Raw genomic sequence first — 20016 nt, 5'->3', positions numbered from 1 at the left:
CCATGAGGCATCATATGTAAAACAAAGTGTAATTAATAGCACCAAAACCATAAAAGTTTAGCAAAAAGGGGGCATTTTTTCTAATTTTATTTCTAAGCTGTGTTTTAATTCACATAAAATTTCCAGTTTACATAGTTTTCTTCCTTTGAGCACAAACGTTTAAAAAATATTTTAACTATCTTTCAAAAATGCAAAATATAGCATGAATACAATCCTTACTTCTTAACCAGAGCACATCTTCCACCATATATTAATCTATTCTTGATCCTTGGACACTGTTCGAATTCTTAGACTCTATTCAGAATGTCCCAAGTTGATATAAAGTTCTTTTTATTTTTTCTACTGTTTTTCTGTACTATTTTGTTATATTCCAAAATTATTATTATATTCTTTATATTCTTTAGAAGGCAATCTGATTTTTTTTTTAAGTTAAGATGTATGGCATAGTGACTTGACATACGTAATATTGCAAAATTATTACCACAATCTCTTTGGTTAACATCTGTCACTTCATATAGTTACCAGAAAGAAATCGTGATGAGAACTTTTAGGATCTACTCTCTCAGCAACTTTCAAATATACCATACAGTATTGTTAACTAGAGTCATCACGTTGTATGTTAAATCTTCAGTATATATTTATCTTATAACTGGATGTTTGTACATTCTGACCACTTTCACCCAATTCCTCCACCCACCTCCTGACTGGCAAATCTGATCTCTTCTTCTAGAGTTTGGTTTTTAGATTCCACATATAAGTGAGATCTTACAGTATTTGTCTTTCTCTGTCTGACTTATTTCTTAGTATAATGCCCTCAAGGTCCATCCATGTTGATGCAAATGGCAGAGTTTCCTTCTTTTTTTACGGCTGAATAGTATTTCACTGTATGTATATATCTGTTCATCTGTTGATGGACACTTACTTCTTTCCATGTCTTAGCTATTGTGAATAATGCTGCACTGAACACAGGAGTGCAGATATCTCTTCAACGTAATGATTTCATTTCCTTTGGATATAAACCCAGAAGTGGGATTGCTGTATCATACAGTAGTTCCATTTTAAATTTTTTGAGTAACCTCCATACTGTTTTCCGTAATGGCTGCACCAATTTACATTCCCACCAACAATGCACAAGGGTTCCATTTTTCCACATCCTCACCAGCACTTATCTTTTGTCTTGTTGATGCTAATATTCTAACAGGCATAGGTGATATCTCTTTGTGGTTTTTATTTCCATTTCCCTAATGATTAGTGATGTTGAGCATTTTTTCATGTACCTGTTGGCCATTTGAATATCTTCTGTAGAAAAATATCCATACAGGTGCTTTGCCTATTTTTTAATTGGATTATTTGGGAGTTTTTTGTTTTTGGTTTTGCTATTGAGTTGTATGAGGTCTTTATATACTTTGGATATTAACCCCTTCTCAGATATGTGGTTTGCAAATATTGTCTCCCATTCTGTAGGCTGCCTTTTCATTTTGTTGATTGTTTCTTTTTACATAAGGAGTTCTTATAGCTGCATTTATCTTGTTTATCATTGACTTTTTTCACAGTTGTTCTTATGCCATTTTATTGAATTTGCTGCTTCAAAGCTCCTTTGGGCTAAAGAAAATGTTAATAGACAAATAATAGAACCGTAAACACAGATAATAGAGTCTTTCAGAATAGTTTTTAAAATTAGAATAAATAAGCAACGTGGGAACACCTGAAATGTCCTATTTTTTTTAAAAAAAGGGCAGATTTTATTTTTTTTGTCCCACCTCCCTTTTGCACAGATTTGCAAAATTTAAATTTTTCAAAAGGTATTTTTTTTCTCCGTTGTTTCCTATACTTTAGTTGTTATGATTACCTGAATAGGTAATGTCCAGACAGGTGTTTTATTGTGACTTTAGAAAGTGTTACTTGCTGGGAGCAAGCTGATGCTTTCTGTCAGCTCCTCATTAGATGTCTTAAATCTCCAAGAGGCCATGGCAGTAGATGTCCTTCAAAGTGGTCTCCAGGCAATGGGATTCCAGGTAGATACTGCGGAGGACATAAAAGTGAACAGAAAATAAGATGAGACGGTGAATTGGAAAAACGAAGAATTCAGAAGAAATGTATGCGCATTTGAGATCGGAACGTTCTAGTGTCTCGGAGAGAGGAGTTAAAAAGGAAAATTTTCCATCTGCCATTAATTTCTTAAATTGGATATGGGATTTTTAGTTTTTTATTCAGGACTTATTTAGTAACGTTTGAATTTTTACCAATAAAATGTAATGTTCAATAACATACTCTTAATACATAATTTTGATTCCATTTTGATCATATACCTAAACTATTTTCTTTTTTAAAGAATGACATAAACGGTTAGGGAAGTCATAACTTAAACATTTGAAAATATGCCCCACCGCTTAAGAACAGATTCATTCGAGATTATCTCACTAATATCCTAAATAAATGAGGCCTCCGAATATTCTCTCCATTATGACAGTATCTCCAAGTGTTTTTAATGGTGATAAAATTACCCTACTGAAATTAGAATTAATGTCATAGAGATTGATTTTTCACAGACTCCAGTGCAGGTCTAAGATTGAACCTTGTGAAAAAAAGAAAAAAGAATTTTAAGTGAAGTCCATCCACTTTTATTTTCCTTGTCCCACCTCCCTCCAGAATCAACTATAAAACAGACACCTTTGACGGCAGCAAATAAGCTCAGATCATATCGACAGGGCAGAATAGAAACATTTAGGCAAAAATAAACTAGCACATGTGACTAAGGAAGAAAAAGAAAAAAATTCATCATCAACAATACTCATCTACAGGACCAGAGCACCGCCTGCTCCACATATGGTGTTAGAGATAAGAGAAGGTAAAATGCCTTATCTTTGCTTTAACATTCGTGACAGCTTACTGGTGTATTACAACATGGAGACAAACAATATGAAATAGAAAATGTATTTGGAGTTAAATATGTTATAAATAGACTTATGACACCTGTTTTATGTATACAAGGGAACCATAGCCATCCAAAAGAAAAGACAGCCGTTGTAAAATTTCATCCCTGTAGGTGCAAAGACCAAGAGAAATTGTAAGGGGAAAAAATAATCTAACCATTCTCTATTTGCTGGAGGGTTTACAGACTGAAATAGTTAGTGTACAGGAAGGCAGCAGCGACTTTACTTTCTTTAAAAATGTTGAAATTCATAAATAACTTATCCTTCTCTTATTGCTCTATAAATGTAGCTTACTGTTTCTGTCAAATTTACTATGCATTTTCACCAGCTCCAACTATCCTCCAAAGCAAGCAACATTCATATTTCCATTTCATCTCTTTTTTGGGGCCCCCCCCCAAAAAAAGTAGTTATCCAATTCATATGTGGTGAATGAATTATGCCCCTGCTGCGTTTTGAATTGGGGAGGAAGGTATCCGTGATGTCTCTGTTTTGGTTTTATTTCTTAACATCTCTATTTTTAGTCCTTTGCCTTCCTTTATAGACTATTCTAAATTTCCAAAGTACCTTGTTTAATTCATTACATCCTTAGAGCATAAATCAGCGCTTTATTTTAAAAATTTAGCTGGATTTTTTAGGATGGAAAGAATATTTCACTATTAATGTGTTTACGGTCTTGGATTGTCAGGTTTAGTTTTGTTTTTATTTTTCTACTGAGACATTATGCATATTCCTTTCTACCCTAAGGCATTGAGGTTCTAGGGCAAGGAAGCCAAGATCCTTTGCTGTATGTTTCTTTCTACAATCATTAAAATATACTTATCCATTGACACTTTTAATAATATTCATCAGTTCTCTCTCACGGTGTGCTCTTCATCTTCAGGACATTTTGCAGGCCATCATTAATTCTTACGGCATTTCAGAGAGGTAGATAAGTGGGCATTACTGGTCAGATTTTCGTTCGGTCTAACTGTGGGAATCCTTCCATCGGGATAACAGAATGAAACTGGGACCCATTATCTCCTCTGTACAGATGAAGAAAATGAGACCAAAAGATTAACCGGGAAACCAAGGGGAAAGAGAGAGTCTGTGTGAACAAAGTAGAAATGGTTTTTCAATTCCAGCGCTTGATCCAGAGTCTTTTGTATTCACCTTGTTACAGACCTCTCTCTTGGCTAGGGAAAACAAATGGAACCTGTGTGTGATGTTTTAGAAAGGTCTGTAGAAAACTTCTAAGAAAGGATAAAATTAGAGAAAAACATTATTTAATACTCGTGTCATGATTTGCAGATCCTAAATTTAGCACTAAAGAATTGGGGAAGCTTCTATTCAGAAGGGTCCTTTGCCATCTTGTTGACTGTGTTGTAAGGAAGTATGTTGATTACTAGTATTTCTTGGGGGAGATGTTGGTCCTTTTCTTTGAATGTCTAAACAGAGTGTTGAACAAGCATGATGCTATGTTCACAGAATAGATAAGCAAAAGACAACTCTATCCCACTACCTTTTTAGAGGAAGCTTTTCCCCTCTGAAGGCTGAAAATTTGGCAGATGTATGACTTTTTTGCTCTCTTTTGGTCCTTAAATCATCTTAAGTCATGTTATTATGGACTGAATATTCGTGTCCCCACAAAAAATCATGCCGAAGCCCTAACCTCCAAGGTAATGGTATTAGGAGGTGGGGGCCTTTGGGGTGATAATGTTAGATGAGGTCATGAGGGTGGAACCCCCATGATAGGATTAGTGCCCTTCTAAGAAGAGAAGGAGACACTAGAGCTTTCTCTTTCTGCCATGTGAGGATACAGTGAGAAGGCAGTCATCTGCAAGACAGGAAGAAGGCACTCACCAATTTGCTGGGACCTTGATTTTCAACTTTCAAGCCTCCAAAACTGAGGAAATAAATGTCTGTTGTTTAAGTCACCCAGCCTATGGTATTTGTATAGCAGCCCAAGCTGAATAAGACACTGCTCTATCTGTAGCTGGAGTTTAAATTCTCCAGACCAGCCCTCTCCCCTCCCTCCTTGCACCACTAGAGACCCCTCCTCTGGCCAGAAAATATCACATTCTGTTCATTTTTCCTCCTTTTCCAATTTTCCTTCTCAATGCTCAAGACCATAATTCTTCTCCTTCAACCAGTCTGATCCACTCACTGATATTTTGGCATTCCATGTGCATTCAGACCCAGCAGCTTTTCACTAATATAACTTCCAGCTTGTCTGTCCAGCCTCATTTCCAGCCTCACCCATGAATGCCCTTAGATCCTGCTCTACTGAACTCTTGCAGCATCCCAGATGTGCGGTGTGCTATGTCCTCTCCCTCCCCCGGTATCTTTCTCTTGCCTTGCTGTGTTAGTTTCCTGTGGCTGCCATAACAAATTACCAAAGACTGAAGCTTAAAACAAGAGAAATTTGTTCTCATGGTTCTGGGGGCCAAAAATCCAAAATCAAGGTCCCAGTGGGGACATGCTCCCTCTGGAGGCTCGAGGCGAGAATCCTTCTTGCCTCTTCCAGTTCCTGGTGGCTGTTGACATTCCTTAATTCATGCTCAAAGTTCTCCCTCTGTGGTCACATTGCCTTCTCTTCTGTCTGTCAAATCTCCCCAGTGCATCTCTCATAAGGACACCTGCCATTGGATTTAGAGTCCACCCACATAATCCAGGATGATCTCGAGGTCTTTCATTTAATTACATTTGCAAAGACACTTTCCAAGTAAGGTAACATTAAAAGTTTCTTGGAATTGTGATATGGACATACCTTTGGAGAGGCGGTCATTCAACCCACTATATTTGCCAGTGCCTTTCCTCACCTCTTTTGCAACTTCCCAGTTGGAGTCCCTCTCTTCATTCTGGCCTCTGACAATCTGTTTGTCATTCAACTGACATCCTCCTGAAACTCTATTGCTGCCACCACCTCCCCCTGCTTTACAGTCTCCCCGTTATCATGGCTTTCAAGGTCCTTCACAAGCTCATCCTAGTCTCACTGCCCAAACCTGGCCACCACCATTATTCAAACACCTTCCTACCATCGAAACTGTGTACAGTACTTGCTGTACTGAACTTTTCTCTCTTATTATATGCCCTACTCTCCCTCATTTTCCCACAGGTTGCTTCCTCTTCTTGAATACTCGTTCTTTTCTTCCTTGACTAACTCACCTTTCAAATCTCATTTTGATTACTGCTTCCTTAATATTCCTTAATATCTTGCTGTCTAACTGTCTTTCTTCCCCAGTAGAGGTCAAAGCAGAAGCCTTCTGGATCACTGTTGTATCCATAACTCTGAGACAAATACGTGACTAAGTACTTCATCCTTAGTTAATTAATATATTAAGAGAGATGTTCCTCACTCCTGTTTGAGAACTTATCAAACGTAAGAGATGGAAATCTTGTAAAGCTGATGTCAAATTTAGCTACTTGAGATTTCAAACCAAATGAAAATATATGACACAAATGAAATATGGGAACTCAATTTGAGATTCAATTCAGACTTTAATTCAGTGGAGGGCATAAAATCAATATTTACAAATGGGTCTCCTGAAAAACCCATGTTTTGCTTGTCTTTCAATGTAGAAAAGAATGTGTGTTTCTTAGGCATTTTGAAACATAGCATTTAGGGGGCTTGATCTTAAATTGATTGATCCCCCAAAAAGCAATGAGTTTCACATTATTACAATATCATTGTTGGAGGCAGTGTGTATGACTCTTTCTCAGGTTGGTCGTATGGACGTGAGCCACACTTCACTGAGTCCATGGCATTTTAATAACTTGAACTTAAAATAGTAAAAGACCAAATTATATTTCTTCACCCCATGTGGTGTTACAGCTTCCCTTAGGGAATAATATAAGAAGCAAACTATCCACCAGCAGCAGAAGGAAAAAGTAAAGGTTAAGATCTATGGCATAGAACCAAAAGGCTCTGTGACCATTTTTCTTTGTAGGCATGTTTCTCATACTGCTCCTGTTAGCTCACTTGCTTTTTAAAAAATAACCTTGTCTTTCTTAGAGAATCAAATCCAAATTCTCGTTAAAGGGCTTATTTTATGTTCTGTGACTTGAGTGATACAAGATTGATGAAACAATCTTTGAAATCATGAACTGGTGAATTGATTGGCATAATCCAAAGCTGTTTACGTAAAATAAGTTATGGGTGGTGTTCCCTGGAATTTTTATGATTTCGATTTCCTGATGAGAGTACCGGATGATTGGTAGGGAAGGGCTCATTTGCAAATTAAATCTGAACAAATGTAAGAATATTTCAAGGACCAGCCAAAATTAGGAAGACTGTGGACATTTATTTCAAGTAAAGAAGAAAAAAGCTTCGTGTAACTAAGTTGAGGGCTCCTTAGTAATCTTCTACATCATCAAAACCAAGTAATTTAGTATGTTACTGTCCAATTAACACCTTTCATTACCAGCAGATATTTTCAAGTTTGTCATCCCGCTGGACCTTAGTGGTCCAAAAACGGTTAGGAGAAATTTGAGTAACAGTTAAAAATGACTAAAGGAAATTAAGGTCCACCTTGCCATTAAGATTCACTCACAGCTGGTAGGAAATTGATCTTCCTTGCTGAATGTGGGTTATGTCAGCAGTAGAACAGAGCATAGAATAAAAAATGGGTCTGAATCAATCTGGCAATTTCTAGGTTGCTAGACTAAATTTTTTCCCATTTGGGAAGCACTACTCTGCCTATATTCATAGAGTCTAACATATCTCACAGTGGCTATATATGAACAGAAAAGATTGCAAGCAATCGTTCAGTATCTATATTTCTGTAATGTCTTATTAATGTTTTACTGCTTTTGTATATTACCAATCAGAAATACTTTTTTATGTTGAATATTTATTTTGTACACCCATGATTTCTTCCCATATGTCAAGTGCATTTCGTAGTCTCAGAATATGAAATAGAATGAAGACTGGAAAGAAAATAATAGTAATGTTCATATTGATATTTCTTCCATATAATCTCTGTAAAGGGAAATGTTTTGACTTAAATTATTGTCTCTTTTTTTGGATCTTATTGGACCTGCTGCTAAAATCACCTCCTTTTCCAGTTCCACATATCTGAGTCCACCTGATGCTTCTTTTACCTGGGCTCCGTCCTTCACCTCCTGAACCACTTTGAGCTGAGACAGCAAGCTCTTAAGCAGCTTTAGACCTTTTTGTTACTCCGACTCAGTGATTCCCAATTCTGGTTCTATATTAGCACCACCAGGATAACTTTGAAAATATAACAATATCTGACTCTCATCCCCAAAGATTCTTATTTAATTGATTTGAGTTAAGGCCCAGGTGTCAGGATTTTTTTGGTGATTTAATTTTAATCTAATGTGAAGCCAGAGTTGAGGACACAGCCTTCACTATGAAGCAAAAAGGGATTGGGTCTCATATTCTTTACCAAATCAATTGCCTAAGGGGCCCATTCAGCTCTATAACTCAAGGAGCCCGATAGTCACACCTACGTCCTTAGAAGTTTCATCTGTCTTGGAATGTAGTATTTCCAGGGCCCACCACTGGACTTCCATTTTGTTTCTTGAGTTGAAACTGCTTCCGTCTCATCTGATAACAAGATTCTTGCACCTAAAACTGAAGCTCAGAGAGGTCGAGTCACAGAGCTTATTAGCGGTGGACACTGGATTTAAACGTTGGTTTGCTGAATCCACATCCTGTGCTCTGAATCACACCAATGCATTAGTCCAGATGGTTAGGCTATGCTACAGAAACAGGTAAACCCTGAAATCTCAGTGACTTAGCCCAACACCATTTTATTTCTTGATCATATCAGCAGCTCACCTGTGTGACTCTCTCATGCTTTGACTCAGTCTCCTTCCATATTGTAGGCTTGCCATCCCAGAATCCTTTGATTCTAGTCACACAGACAAGGTTAGGTAGTAAAAGGTGAGGAAGAAACACTAAGTCTTAACTGACCTTGACAGGAAGTGATGCATCACTTCCTCTAATATTCTGTTGGGGAGAATTAGTCACACAGCCCTTACCTTCCAAGATGCAGAGGAAGTTGGGAAATGTAGAAGACCACTTGACTGTTACTGTCTCTGCAGCCAGCTGTCAGCACTCTCCTACCTTACCCTGCTGCCAGCACTCTCCTACCCAGCCTGCTGCCAGCACTCTCCTACCTTACCCTGCTGCCAGCACTCTCCTACCTTACCCTGCTGCCAGCACTCTCCTACCCAGCCTGCTGCCAGCACTTTCCTACCTTAGATGGATCTATAGAACTAAAAATGGTTACTCTCTTAATTCCCTGTTGCTGTGTTTCCCCCTATTGGATCTGTCTCTCTCTCTGCCCAACTTGCATTTTTGATCAGCTAGTGATCTATAGTGATGACCCACACTGTAATTTGCTATTCTGCCTGTCTACACAGTCAATAAAATTTACTTGAATAACTGTATTTTGCCTTACTTCAGGAGGCTACACAGTTTATATTTGCTAATTTTCTTCTTCCCTGTAGGAGAACTGTCATTTCTCAGGGCACTCCTCCTCCCTTTTGCCTGTCCTAATAGACAGAACAAGATGAAGTCGGACTGACTTCTGAGACATACGAAAGAGACAAACTGTGATGCCTTTCTACACAGGCATAGTTCCCTCCTTGTAAGTTGCATGGCTGTAAGAGTGAGTAGCCCCCTGGCCTGCTGGAATTTCAAAGAATACAGCGAAACATTCAAGCACATTATATTAGCTGCTTGGATTGGCCCTGAGCTAACATCTGTGCCAATCTTCCTCTGTTTTGTATGTCACCACCACAGCATGGCTTGATGAGTGGTGTAAGTCCGCACCCAGGATCCAAACCTCAAACCGGGGCCACCAAAGCAAGCCAAACTTATTACTACACCACTGGGCCAGCCCTGAAAATCCACTTGATTTTTTAATCTTTTATTCTTTTTCTAAAAAAACATCATCTCTCTTCCATACCAACTATTGTGTCATGGTATAGCCATTTTTGCCAAGATCTTTGAGACAAAACTATGTCTTTCCAAAGTAACAATAATTAATAAAGAGCTGGCTTGATAATATGAATGAGTACATTCAGTTATAATTACTTATGTAAAATATTTAATACTACCTTGATTTTTATTACATGTCCAAACACTTGAGATTGTTGCTTATATTGACAATAAATGAGACAAGAATTGTTGAAAAGAGATATTCTCTTTCTACCTCAGGATTGGAGGTGATATTGGGGAGAAATTTGTGTAAATAAATATAACTCAAATTACAATTAACCAATATTCATAGAATTTTGTTCTTGTTGGACTGTAATTAATTATCACACTGAAATCTCTCTTCTAATCTTTTTTTCAGTGTTCATTAGGCTGAGATTTCCACCTCTGCTTTACTTTCTTTTCTTGACCTGCAGCAGCTGTATTATTAAAGTAGAATTTTTACTAATTAGCTGTGGTACTAGGGAGCTGGAGGGGACCTCAGGCATCATCTGATCCAATTAGGTTCTAACTATACAAAGACCTGGCTAGGAAGATCAGACTGCATTAAGCAATATAAGAATAACTCAAGGACTATTATTTTTAATTTATGTTTTACAGAGGTTTAAGGACATTAGTTTCAGAGAACAACTAAGAGTTCATTGACTATACAAATAAACTGAACCTCTTAGCTATGCATGCTCATTGTGCTGAAAGTTTATGTAACACAATATTAAAAAGCATATATACCTTTTTTAAACATATTCATCTTGGAAAACACACTTGGTTAAAGTTGGACCAGTAGGCAACAAGGATAAGCAAAGTTTATCTCCTGCCCTCTCCATCCTCTCCGTGACAACATCTGGACCTGACCCTTCTTTCCTATGAAAGATCAGAGCTTTCATTCTGCAGAGGTCCCTTCTTTGTGAGAGAGAAGAGATCTGGTGAACTAAATCATACTGAAGTGTCACACACTTACAGGGTAGTGTTCCATAAGGGAATAAACTGTCTATAGACATCATGACTTTTAAGTACTGGGAGTGTGCAAAAGCTTTGAGTGACTGGGGATAGCACAGAGTTATAATAATAGTTTAGGAATTTGAACTTGATGACTTAAGGCACGGCCGACTTTACCTTGTATGCTGTTCTTGAACTTTCTCTTCCCCACCTTCTTCCCTGCCCCACTGCCATCATCAAGTTCAGTCTTTCACCATGTTTTGTCCAGATAATTACAATGGTCTTTTAATACAAGCACCTGGGTACAGCCTGGTACCCATCAAATCCACTCTCCATATTACTCTTAGACTGATCCATGCTTACAGCTTTTTACTTGTTTTCCATAAACTCCAGTAAAAAGTCCAAGTTCTTTACAGCGTCATTGAAGTCCCTCCTAATCTGCCACCCAAGTCTATGCTTATGCTGCATCCTCACCTCTCTCTTCTCTATTCTAGCAGCTCCCAGCTTTTCATGGACCCTTAAACACATCACAATATGTTACATCCCTATGGCGCTTGTGTTATTTTTTAATCTGAAATGTGCTTCTGCTGGAATCCCCTCAATTCCCTTTGATTAATTCCTAATCTTGCTTTAAGATTCAGGAGGGGTTACCTCCTTCAGGAATCTATGCTTAAGCACCCGCCGAACATACGTCTATACCCACAACCTCTTTCCCTCACATACACTTCCACATATACAGTCTCTCTACTCACACACACTCAATCTCCTCTCACATACACACACTCACACATGCCTGCACACACACTAATGCATTTGAATTAGTTGCTCTCCTCTCCTTTCATGGAACCTAGTCCATGCTTCCCCCATTAGCACTTAATACTGTGCATTATAGTTATATGCGTGTGTGTGTGTCCTCCTCAGTCTCTGTCTTCTTTGAATCTCTGACACCATATCTAGGCCAGAGGAGATACTCAAAAATGTTTTGTGTTGCATGATATATGATTTTCTTCAATCTTGAGATTAAATGATTTTTTTTTAAATAGGTCTTTCAGAACAGATGGTCTCTAGAAATCCTCATAGTCCCACACCTGCATACTTGCCTAAAGTCACCTTTCTGACTTTGTGGTACCACTTATATATGTAGGTGAAGGATGAACAGAATTGAAATTCGGGGGCATTTGTCTCTGTCTTCATTCTTTATAGTTCTAGGTTATATCCATAAACTCACACTTGGACCTGGACTCCTAATAGCGTCAACTATTATAGCGTGTGTGAATGTGTGGGTCATTGTTTGCCAAACCCTTTGGCTCTACTCCTGAACTGACCTATATCTACACCGTGAGTTTCCCCATTGGTTACATATAGCAGGTCTGGGGGCAAACATATGACCCAAGCTGGGCCAATCATGGTATTCCTGGCCTTGGCCAAGTGCATTGATCCAGAGGTGGGTCCCCAACTCCAGTTGGACCAATCAACATTCCTTCTCTGGGATTGTATCTACTGGAATGAGAGACGGCTGGAATCAGTTTTTCTCTCATAATTGTAAGGCATAAAACTCGGAAACTGTTTGAAGCTATGTAGAGGCAGCCACTTACAGTGAGAGAATGATATTGATGCTATGATGAGGATGTACCGCCTGTGAATAACTTCAAGAATCCTTAAAATGGGCATGAAGCTAGATCCTATCTGGAAGCCAAATTGTGACAGTTCTGATCACCCACAGAGGCCTGCACAGGTGAGGCTGGGAGCAAGGCATTCCAAGAGGTGTGATCAGTCAGCAGCTCTTGAGCCTGGGCAGCCCCACACTCATGAGAGTTGTGTGTAAATAATAAATGTTAGAATTGAGCAAATCAGTGGCAGGCCTAAAACAGAGACCTCCCCAGCAGTCAGCGATCTATTGCAGACTTGTCTTGGCAAAGGATGGGGATTTGCTAGGTCCAGGAAGAGGATAGCAATTGTTTAGGTGAGCAGGCCAGCTTGTAGTGTATGGTCTAGTAGGTGGCAGAGCCACTTGAGAAAACACTGGCAAGTTCGGAGGGATGTCGGCTCACTGCCAGCAGTCCATTACGCCATCAAGGTCTGTTACCTGCTTCAGCAGTTAATTTGGAAAAGTTTACAACCTCCAACATCCACCCCAGTCCTATGGGAACTTTGTTAAATTTTTAAATGTCTAGGCATTAAGGGTAGCAGCTATTCCGCCAGCTCAATAACTGTGTGAGCCTCCATATTTATTTGAAGTTCTCCATGCTGGAGTCGATGGGAATTTCCTTCGAGTAAGCAGATTATTCTAAGGGCTCTGAATTTTCGTAATCAGATTCAATCTCTTAAGTCTTACATGCTCTCAGGACTTAAATCTCAACAAATAGACTTTCAATAGAAATCCTTATAGTCACTGTTAAAAATCTGGTTTGTGATTTTTTTTCCCACTCAAAAGATGATAAAAAGGTACAGAATGAAAAAAAAAAAGACAGTCTTGTCTAAAGTAATCCTCATAAGCAAGTTAAGGTAATTAGCTCAGTGTGAAGTTTCAGCAAAGATTACTTCAAAAGGGTATACTGTGCCAAAGCATTATAAATGGGAGTATTTTATCTAGAAATAATTGGGAAGTTTTTAGGTTTGGAAGGCAAAAGGTAGGGAAACCTGTGTGCAGTGGCTGTACCTATTTAAATCCAACTTATGATTGCATGTCTCATATATTCTTGATTTCACCAGGTTTTTATGAACTGTATATTATGCAGCAAGGGGCAGTCACCTGCATGGAAGGCGTTCCACGCTCTTGCCTCTCATTCCCCAATTCAGTCAGTCATCAAGTCTCAGAGCTTCAATTTCCCAGATATTGTAGGAATCCTTTCTCTCGCCCCTTCTGCTTCCCAACAAGACTTTGCTCATCTTTATATACCTAGTGCTTCATAGAGCATCTGGCACAGTGAAGAGACTCTATAAACATTTGCCCAGAGGATGAGGGAATGAGAACAAGGCAGTCCACTGCAGTATAAACAGCCCTGTGGTGGAAATTAGGACTGCTGAGCTCTGTTCTTTACCGTGAAACTCACTAGAAGATCTTTATTTTAGCCTCTCACAGATTTGTTTTTCTCACCTGCAAAACAAGGGTATTGGATTCGATTTCACAAAAGCATCCTCTGGGTCAAAAAACTGTTATATGTAACTAAGAAGTATTAAGAAATCATTACTCTCTTTAATTTATTACAGTCCCATTGTTTCTTTAAAAAACAATTCTCTTTTGCTGAGTATGATCAAATTCTTTGTTTTCTTGTCTTCGTCTTCCATGCCTGGAGATAGTTGACTTTCAATCTCTCTCTTGGCTTACTATCCCATACATGGGTCTAGAATCCTTGAAGGCAGGTACCGTGTATCATTCAACATTCTATCCCAGCACCCAGAATAGTGCCTAGCACATGATATGTGTGCAGTATAGATTTCATGAATGAATTAATGAATGTTGCCACCTGGTGGTAGCCATTTGGAATTGCAGGCATAATGACGAATGAATCAAATGCCTTGAGGGCATCACTGGAAAATTAAACCAACTTAAATGTGGGTCAGTACTACTTTTCCAAATGTTGCTGTTAAGTAAACAAGGAAATGAATCACATTCATGTATATTGATCAAAAGGTTCTGGAAATGTCTGTAACTATGAATGACTGCATTTAGATTTTGACTTGCAGGATGGTGTGTTGTGCTATCTCAAGGCTATACTGACAGTTGATCAGATAATAACATTTTGGAATCCACAGAGCATACAGAACGTATCAAGTAATATAGTTCAGAGAATCTTCACTCAGTTTCCTGTTTTCCTAAATACAAATCAAATATATTCATATATATATATGTATATACACATGCACATATGTATCTGGAAACAACATTTAATTGCTGTTCTTAATATTATTATTGTTTTATTATAGGCATTTGCTCTTCACTGAACTTGCTTTACGAATCTAATATAGGAATTGGGCACTTGTTCAGAAAATTTGATCAGTGGATATAAGTGCAAACCAACCAATTCTCAAAGGGTACTTTTTGGCTTGAATTATTCTTGCTTCCTTCATCAATCAAATCATTTGCCATTGAACTCCAGTGATGAAGTGTTATTGTGTAGGTCACCCTACCATTCACAACACATGCAAGACAATTTTTTATTCTCATTTTGTATACCTCTCTGACGTCTGGGCAATGTAGAGATTTCTTGAAGGTCCCTGAGTGAATCATAAAAATTTAACTCTACATAGGATGGAAGATAAATGGTCCCAATTTCATAGAAGTTGTATGCAGTCTCATATTTTCTTGGTTCTGCTATGCTTTTTTTGGGAACCTTTTCACGGGAATCTCAGAGTACCTGTATGCTCCTTAAAACTGCTGTTTCCAGGGGCTGGCCCCGTGGCCGAGTGGTTAAGTTCGCGCGCTCCGCTGCAGGCATCCCAGTGTTTCATTGGTTCGAATCCTGGGCGTGGACATGGCACTGCTCATCAGACCACGCTGAGGCAGCATCCCACATGCCACAACTAGAAGAACCCACAACGAAGAATACACAACTATGTACCGGGGGGGCTTTGGGGAGAAAAAGGAAATAATAATAAAAAAAAATCTTTAAAAAAAAAAAAACTGCTGTTTCCACATTAAATATTTCTTTCTGTTTGCACTGTGTGCTAATTTTGGCAAAGGAGTTGTGCTAGGTAAGATTAGGTCAAGCGCATATCACACACATACACACACTCAAACTAAAATCACAGAAGTTTTAATCAAATGTTTAAAAAAATAGTTTGTTTCTCTCTCATGAAAAGGAAATCCAAAGATAGGCAACTCGAGGCTGATATAGCATCTCCATGTAGCTATTAGGGATACACACTCCCTCAAATTCATACCTCCTCCATCCCTAGGCAGATTGTCCTCATGGTCCAACTGGAGACTAGAGCTCAACAATTACACCCATATTTCAGAAAGCAAGATGGAAAGTAAGATGAGAAAGAAGGGGCCAAAAGCCCATTCCATCCATCTTTTAAGGTAGTTTCTTGAAAGATGTCACAAAATATTTTACTTACAATTTATTTTCCAGAACTTTACCACATGAAAAACTCTAGCTTTCAAGGTATCTAGAAAATATGGTATTTATTTCAGGTAGCTGTGTACCCAGTTAACCATCAAGAGTTCTTTTATCAAGGACAATGTAGAGGATAGATATTGAAGTAGAAAATGTCTCTACCACAGGAATAGAGTCAGTAAATCAGATATAGTTTTTAATGTTGTTATTCTGAGAATAGCAGAGAAGTTATCCATAAAGCCCCAAAGAAAGAGAATATGATGAGTCAAGTTATTAGAGAGAAGGACTAGCATGAAAAAAGGCAAAATAAACATCTTTGGCATATCTGAATTTTACAGAATTTTTTTGCAAGTTATGTAGACGTATTGAGAAAATCATATGGATCGGTGTTTCTACCCTCTGTAAACATTTGACACATGGAATTTTGATGACAATTAGTAATAATTTAACCACTTGAAATTGCAATCTTCTTATTGGATAAATATATAGATAGATATACATGTAGCTAGATATAGGTACAGACAGACACAAACACGGATACAGATTTAGATATAGATATAAATATTGACGGATTTCTAGAGTCCTATTGTTATTAGTGGAAGTTACAGAACTATGTATTCGGTTTTTGTGGGGAGGTTTTTGCTGAGGAAGATTGGCCATGAGTTGACATCCATAGCAATCTTCCTCTATTTTGTATGTGGGTCGCCACATACAATGCCACAGCACCACAGGATGGCCGCTGGCAAGTGGTGTATGTCCACACCCAGGAACTGAACCAGGGCCACCAAAGCGGAGCACACCAAACTTAACCATTAGGTCACAGGGCTGGTCCCAGAACTATATTCTCTTAATATTGAAAACTATAATCCATTGAGTTTGTGTTTCTATTCTTACCATTCTGTAATAATTTGTTAAAGCAATAGAGAGGAAAACGCAGCATTTTTAAATTATACGCATAATTACTAAATTATGTACCTTATAAATTCCCAATAAGTTTAGAATAAAATATTGGTTTTGAAGACTTATGAATATGAAAATATTGTATTACAATATTTTAACGCATTGGCCAAAAGGAGGGATTATTGAGCAAACGGAATAGTCTGAAGAAGAATTTTGCCACATTTTATTTTTCTCATGTGTGCATTTTACTTTTATCCCTACAGTTGGAATAATATTTTTTATTGCTTTAATTCATCATGTATGGATTATTATAAATAAAAGATTATTTAGTAGTCCCTTCTTTAATAGAAAGATAAAAATGCCTTTGCTATACTTATAATTTATTTTTCATTAAATAGGAAATGAACTCATTTTAAGTTTATTCTTTTGAAATTGTGGCCTTTTTTCCTAGGAAACTCTCCTCTAAAATTTTTACCTCTCACTTATGCACTTCCTAAAAACTCTTATGTCTCTATGAAAAGTTTCTCCTAATGGAAATATTCTATAATTCTGCCTGCATCTTATTTGAACATCAAATATCTCTGTGACCTGATTTTATTTTCCTATTTTATTGGAACTGATGTTACTAAATTATTGCATAAAATATTCATAAGTCCTGTGTATTATGCTGTTTCATAAAATGCATTTGTAAATTGGTCATGTCAGAGAAGAAGGGAAATATTATAATGATATTCTTGTCATATCTACTATTTACCTTAAACATTATGTGATAGTAAAACCATGTCAAGATATCTGTGTTAAGTTATTATATAGCAGAGCTGAGCCTAAAAGTGTGCTGTAAATATTATGGTAACAGTTGCAACATTATCAGAATCTTTTTTACTTATGAAAAGCCATTTATGAAATGAAATATATTTTCTCGGAGCCTTGTTATAAACTGTCATTTCATAGTATCAGAGCCACTACAAATACATTTAGTATCTTGATTATAAAGTCTCATTTTGGTATAAATTTTCAATCCACAATTTTGTTCAAAATTTTCTTGTTGTCAGCAAGTGGTCAATATCTACCCATGGAGCTAAACAATACACACTGATACTTACATACATCTACAAAGATTTTTGAAGAACAGAGAAGGAAGCATGGGGAGCGTTTTTCCTCCTGACATCAACCAGTTCTCATATCTACTGGGTGTCCTACAATTCAACTCAATTCTGACACTAACTACCCAGAGTTAATGTCAGACTCCACAGACTTAGGGCTTAGTCCCACAACACTGCCCTCCCTTGAAATGCCAGTCACAAGTATAGAGTCCCTGGGTTACCCACACGTCTGTCCAACTTGGCTACAAAGTCAGGGATTCCCACAACCTCCTCCTTCAGGTTTGATTAATTGCTAGAACAACTCACAAGACTCAGGAAAACACTTTACTTACTATTACCAATTTATTACAAAAGATACAGCTCAGGAATAGCTAAATGGAAGAGATGCGTAGGGCAAGGTATAGGGGAAGGGGTATGGAGCTTCCAGAGCTTCCATATCCTCTCCAGGAGCTGCACCCTCCCAGCAGCACAGTGTGTTCACCAACCCAGAAGTCCTCTGAACCCCATCATGGAGGGATTTCTATGGAGGTTTCCTTCTGTAGGCATGGTTGATCAAATCATTGGCCATTGGTGATTAACTCAATCTCCAGTTCCCGCCCCATCTCCCAGAGGTCAGAAGTGGGGCTGAAAGTTCCAACCCTCTAATCAAGCTTTGGTCTTTCTGGTGAGTAGTCTCCATCTTAAAGCTATCTAGGGGCATCCAGCCACAGTCCTCTTATCAGCATCCAAAAGACACTTTTATCACTCAAGAGATTCTAAGGGTTTTAAGAGCTGTGTGCCAAGAACCTGGGACAAAGACCAAATACTTATTTTTTTATTACACCACAAAGTATGAGTAGTTTTTGTATTGAAGTAGCATCAGAAATGTACTATAGTAAATAATATTACTAGGGATAATCCAAAAGAACATTCAAACTTTGCAACTCTTGTGAGTTTCCAATTAATGGACTTAAAAAAGCTTCCAAATATAATAGAACGTTAGATTTTTAGTGCAAATTGCCCCACCTATGCTACTACTTGCTTTGTTACAATATCATTAATGGCATAACTTTTTAGAAGAAGTTACCCAAGGAAAGGCAACACTAATTTATTCACAAGTGAGTTAAATCAGAGATCAGTACACTTTTTTATACAGGGCTAGATAGTAAATATTTTAGCCTTTGTAGGCTATGTGGTCTCTGTCACAACTACTCAACTTTGACATTATCTCACCGAAGCAGTCAGACAACATGCAAACAAATTGGTTGGCTTTGTTCCAATAAGACTTTATTTATTAAAACAACTTGACCTATGGCCTTAGTTTGCCTAATCCTGGACTAAACTGACTAAAAAAGCCTTCAGTATAATGAATAATTTAAAAAATAATTTGCTTAAACAAGCTTGGATTTTTTTGCCTGTTGATTATTGTGTGTAACTGAGAAAACTGAATGTTTTTGTTTAGTACGTAGCTCCACAAAATTATTAGATACCAGGAGAAGATAATTATTTCTGAAATTTTATAGAATTCATGAAAGGTTTCGGAGTAGCCTCCTGAACAGAAACTTCTCTTTGCATACATATTTATCCAAATTATGCCTTATAATCCAGAAAATCAGCGGTTAAAACTTAAAAAGTTTACAGCATCAAAAAAAGTTGTATTTCTTTCTTCTCCAGAGAAAAACACCCTTTCAGGTTTGATTTAAGAGTTAAGAGGTGCTGTTAAGAAATATTTTCATTACAAAGAAAGAATTTTGTGGATAATAGTTCCATAATAGTTTAATGAATGTGGGTGAAGTAGTTTAATTCATGCATTTATTACAGATTTTTTTAAGCATCTTCAACATGCATAGGAAAAGATTTGGAATCATAGGAGATATATATATATATATATATGTATGTCAATGACTTATTGTTTTTGCCCTAAAAACCTAAGTAATATTAAAAGTTGTGTCTTTAAAGATATTCATCACAGTTTTCATGTCTTCTATAAAGGTGTTTACATATTGTGCTTTAAAAAATCAATTTACAATGACTTTTAAAGAATACCTTTTATTACAGTATTTTGTTTTTCAAAAATACATTGCCAGAGTAGACATACCTTTTCCTATTCCTCCCTTTAAGTACAACTTAAAAGCCCTAGACATTGTATCTAAAACAAA

General features: G+C 37.5%; 1 protein-coding gene across 2 annotated transcripts in view; it reads left to right on the top strand.

The window, feature by feature from the left end:
- Positions 1-20016, top strand: part of CYYR1 (cysteine and tyrosine rich 1) — a 103748-nt gene that overhangs the window by 62546 nt on the left and 21186 nt on the right. The window lies entirely within an intron of this gene.

Source organism: Equus asinus, chromosome 18 (genome assembly GCF_041296235.1).
Source record: "Equus asinus isolate D_3611 breed Donkey chromosome 18, EquAss-T2T_v2, whole genome shotgun sequence".
Classification (NCBI taxonomy): domain Eukaryota; kingdom Metazoa; phylum Chordata; class Mammalia; order Perissodactyla; family Equidae; genus Equus; species Equus asinus.
Note: the sequence above shows the minus strand (reverse complement) of the source record. Positions and strands in the feature narration are given on the sequence as shown.